This window comes from Capsicum annuum, unplaced genomic scaffold, assembly GCF_002878395.1.
Source record: "Capsicum annuum cultivar UCD-10X-F1 unplaced genomic scaffold, UCD10Xv1.1 ctg80251, whole genome shotgun sequence".
In the NCBI taxonomy this organism is placed as follows: Eukaryota; Viridiplantae; Streptophyta; class Magnoliopsida; order Solanales; family Solanaceae; genus Capsicum; species Capsicum annuum.
In genome coordinates this window covers 39,000-44,334 of record NW_025890893.1, presented here as the reverse complement: position 1 = coordinate 44,334, position 5,335 = coordinate 39,000, and the positions used below count along the sequence as shown (strand labels likewise).

Below are 5,335 nucleotides of genomic sequence, written 5' to 3'. Positions count from 1 at the left end.
ATGTCGATTTTTTCACTCAGCTACGCCATTCTGTTGGGGCGTATCAACACATGTGGTTTGATGCAAGATGCCTTGTGTGTCTAAATAATTTTTTATCTCCAAGTTTTAATACTCACCACCATTATCACTACGGAGGATCTGAACTTGTTCATTATATTGAGTCTTGATTATTTTGTAAAATCTTTGAAATAAGATATTCACCTCACTTTTAGATTTCATTAACCACGGCCATGTCATTCTACTGCAATCATCTATAAAAGTAACAAACCAACGAAACCCCCCTAATATATGAATTTTAGATGGTCCCCATACATTGGAGTGAATAATCATAAATGGAGATGGAATTTTATTAAATACTGAAAAAAAAGGTTCTATGACTCTTTGCAAGTTCACATACATCGCAATGCATACTGGAAATATCAATTTTCTCAAACAAACTAGGAAATAGTTTCTTCACGTATCCAAAAGAAGCATGTCCCAATTTTTGGTGTTGTAACCAAATTTTATTTTGACTACTAGCAGAATTACTTCCATTCACTGCAAGAGCTTGACGTAATTTATCTGAAATTATTGTTTTCAAATCCAGGTAGTATAAATTCTCATGCTTAGTGCCACAACCAATCGTCTGTTTTGTTTGGATGTCCTTAAACAAACAAAAATTAGGTCAAAAAATAACGATGCAAGATAAGGCAGTGGTAATTTGAGAAACAGATAAGAGGTTATATCCAAGGGAAAGAACAATAAGAACAGAATCTAAATTTAAAAATTCTGTAAATTTTAAAGATCCTTCACCAACAATAGAAACTTTATCACCATTAGCAGTTGTAACAAAATTTTATGAGGAGGGTTTAATTTTATCAATTTGGTTAGAATCAAATGTCATATGATTGATGGCACGAGAATCGATTATCCATGTGTTATTACTAACAGGTGAATAAGCATAAAAGGACTTACCACCATTACCTGCCTCGGCTATCATCACTGAATGCATTTGTTCACTTTCATTCGTTGCTTTTGCTTCAACAGCTGCCGCAGTAGGTTGACCTTTCTTTATGTTCCTCTTTCGAGATTTGTTATGATCCCACCATTCTGGATACCCCCACCAAATCATAGCAACGTTCTTTTGTATGTCTAGATTCATTGCAGTGGGTACATTTGTATGCTGATTTATCAGTGCTTCGATTACCTCTTTGTTTATTTCTGGCAATCATAGCTGCAGTTTCCATAGTTTCAGATTCTCCTTTGAATGTGATTTTTCGATTAGCCTTCCGTTGGATCAAAGCATAACATTCTTCAAGACTGGGAATGGACTCCTTTCGTAAAATATCTCCACGGACTTGTTCAAAGAGGTCATCAAGTCCCGCCAAAAATATGTGCACCCTCAATCTTTCAATGGACTTTCTGTACATTTTAACATCATCAAGATCCTTCATGAAAACTTTGTCTCAATGATCGAGTTCTTGAAAAATCTCAGTGAGTTCACCATAATATTCTGAAAGTGACCTTTCATTCTGCTTAGCTCCAAAGGCCTTTTGGTTTAATGCAAAAATTTGCAATTCATCATTCCTATCATAAAATCCTTTCGCCAACGCTGTCCAAATTGCATAAGCAGCAGGCAACCGGACATAGCATTTCATAATATCAAGAGTCATTGATATTAGCAACCATCTCTTAACTTTCTGGTTTTCAGCATACCACTTCTCGTATCCTTCTTCAGATTCTTTGGGTGATGTTGGTTTCTCACGTGTATAAGAGAGCTTTTCTTTTTCAGCAATGTGCATCTCCATTAACTATGACCAAACATCATAATTTGATTCAGTCAAAGTAATGTCAGCGTTAAACGCCCCTTCAGATTGCACTATAACTGGAACATGATCGTTCTTTGAAGATTCAGATTTATCATCCATTTATTTGCAACAGTGTTTTAGATCAATGATTTAGATCAAGATTGGCTTTGATACCAACTTGAAAATAAAGATGAGAGAATTGCAATAAATATATATCATTTTACATTATAAGAGGTTACAACAGGGGAGTTATATATAACAAGAAGAGCAATGGAAAACCTACACTAAAAAGGGTAACAGATTAATTCCTTGCTACAAATTAGGAACGTAATTGGTGACTAATTCCTTACTACAAATTAGGGACGTAATTGGTTCTAAAAATAGAAAGAAAATATTTACAATGGTAAAGAATATTTCTACATAAAATATGATAATTTATTTTATAAATTTTAAGAACATATTAAAATTTTAGAAAACTTATCTCAAATCACAAATAAATTTATATCTTTAATCGCATTTACTGTCAAAATTGTAAATATCAAGAACATGCTAAAATATTAGATACTCACCTCACATCATATATCGAAATTTCACAAAAAAAAAAAAGGACTTTCAACGAGCAACTGTTTATAAAAAATACAAGATAATTTATTTATCATAAATTTTATAAGCATACTAAAATTTTAAAAACTTATCTCAAATCACATGAAAATTTATAAACATTAATAAAAAAAATCTATATCTAAACCTGTTTTTTCTCTACATATGATAGTTTTGGAGAAAAATATCTAAACTTAAATAGAAAAAGATAACTATTATTAATTAATTAATTAAAGAATCCTAATGTTAAAGTGATTTAAAAGCTAAACAAAATCCTTTTAAAATTTAAAAAATTCACAATTTTTTCTCATATGTTAAGGTTTCTTTTTTCTTTTTTTTTTTTTTGGCCAACTTTCAAGATTTTATTAGGCTTAGGTATCTTTTTTTCCTTTTATATAGAATGTTATTTTTTGTTTTTGATGTACAACCGTGCGTTTTATTTTGCACATTTCCCCCCTCTATATTTTAGGACTTCTTTTTCAACTATACAAGGAGAAAAAAATCTATCAACATTAATTCTTCATATATTTTTTCTTACCATATATTGTAGGATTCGTTTTAAATATTATAAATATGATAATATAATAATTAGAAAAAATAAGCGAAAAGACAATTTTGTCTACTGCAGAAACTTTTAATGAAGGACAAAAAGTTCAAATCATTTTTCTAAGGGTCTTCACACTTTTAATATATTATAAATATACTAGTTCTGAGTGGCCCGTGCTAGGCCTGGGCCCGACCTCAAGATATAAAAATAGTATGTAATTTATCAAATAAGTATATTTTATTCCATGTTTTTAACTGCATAATTAATTTAATATTATTCAGGTTAATCATGTTAAGTCAATAAATTTTCAAAACTATTAAAGTTTCGTATTTGACCCATGCTTATAAGCCTTGATTCAAACTAACATAAAAGGTTAAATTTGTATATTTTTTTATCCTTTCGCTTTTTGTGACATTAAGTTATTGAAAAAGTAATTTGAAATTTCCTACAAACTCCTAAATAATAATCATTGTATAAACGTATTTTCAAGCTAAAGGAGAATTTGTTTGTATTTTCAAATCGATATGTAATATAAAAGTTGTTTTCATCGAATGTTTTGAGAATATAACATCCAATAATTCAAACTGAACTTAATCATATGTTAGATTAATTTCTTGAGGTGCACTCCTATGTGAAGCAATATATATTTTGAGATTAAAGTTTTTCTACGAAGTTAATAAAAAAAATAATACTTGCAACACATATATATTTACCACGTAACAAGAAGGAAATACTTCATCTTTATCAATCACGTGCCACAATTTTAGAGGATTAATAAATTCACTAAAATAAATTTAAAAAATAATTAAATTTTAATATAAGAAATATGTACAAAAAAGAACAAGTAATCTATTTAGGAATAAGAAGAGATTTACAAAAAATATAATATATAATTCAATATAATTTGTGTATTTTTACGTCTGAATTTTAGTCACTAAGGGGTCGTTTGGTTGGGAAACAAGTTATCCCAGAATTAGCTATCCCCGAATTAGTTATCTCATCCTTTAACAAGGGATAAGAAAACACTACAATTCCGGGATAATTAATCTTGGGATGAGTTATCTCATGCATTTTATTTCAATCAAACATGGATAAATTCCTCTTCTAAATTAATCTCAAAATTAGTTATTCTTATTCCATCTACCAAATAACCCCCAAGTATTTTGGCATTTTGGTTCAACCACTCAGTCGGTCTCAATGATTATGACATGTAACAAAGTTTTCTTTTGTCAATTTACGTGTAACAGTCTTTATATCATTATAATGCCTATTTAAATTTTCTACAAAAATAATAGTTCACCAATTTCATCCATTCACCGTTCACCGTTCAACATTATTAGCTATCATTGTTACTGTCCACCATTATTAACTAATTGCTACCATCCTCATCCCAACTTTCATGTTAGTCACTATTACTAACCACCATTTATTATATTATCACTAATCACCATTTTCACAACAACTATCGATCGCCACCTTCAAGCACAATATCATATATTGACGACAACCACCATTATCTATAACCAAATTTATCACAACTGTGACTGTCATTAATAACTACCACCACAAACCTCTACTACCAATTACCAATATCACTAGCTACTGCCCACTTCCCACCATTAGCCAACATCATCCTCAATCGGCATGCAAAAATGACCACTAGTCATCAACACCAACAACTACCATATAATTTTTTCTAAAAAAAAAATTATTTGAATATAGTATTAAAGTAATTTAGTCTTTCAACGAATTTATATTTATTAATTTTAAAATATTGACAAATTTTATACATCAATGGTGTTAGAAAAAATAAGTAGTCTTAATTATTTAGTATTCATATGTTAATATAACATCTTAATAATTCATATACGTATTCAGATTCAGACATCTAAAACTTTACGTACATCTTAATATCCATATGTGTGTGTTGTCTTAATCTTAATGAATAACTATGAGGTCTCTTCTTTGTTATACTCCCTCCATCTCAAAATAGTTGACATCTACAGATTTTGTGCAACTTTTAAGAAAAAATTAATTAGCAGCGTTCTTTGACTAATATATATTATTAATTTTCTAATCTTCATCTATTTACGTGCATCTTAATTCTAGAATAATTATTACTAAGAGTGGAGTTGGAAAAAAATGGTTAATTATCTCTTTATCTTTTAAACATGTCAGCTATTTTGAGATAACTATTTTAACAAACATGCCAACTATTTTGAAACGATAGGAATAGATCTTAATTATTCAAGTCTATACAGACCCATTAAGTGATACTAACATTAAAAAAAAACTTAGGGATCGTTTGGTAGAGTGTATAAGAATAATGCAAAATATGGTGTGTTAGTAATGCTTGTATTAGTAATGCTTGTGTTAGCTATACTTACATTAGTTATGCTTG

General features: G+C 29.5%; 1 long non-coding RNA gene across 1 annotated transcript; it reads right to left on the bottom strand.

Annotated features, from left to right (window-relative positions):
• Nucleotides 1–313: 313 nt before the first annotated feature.
• LOC107854305 lies at nucleotides 314–1,984 on the bottom strand. The gene is made up of 2 exons (XR_007051539.1): nucleotides 955–1,984; nucleotides 314–643 (listed from the first exon to the last, which is right to left on the bottom strand). It is a non-coding gene; the product is annotated as an uncharacterized LOC107854305 (long non-coding RNA).
• Nucleotides 1,985–5,335: the final 3,351 nt, after the last annotated feature.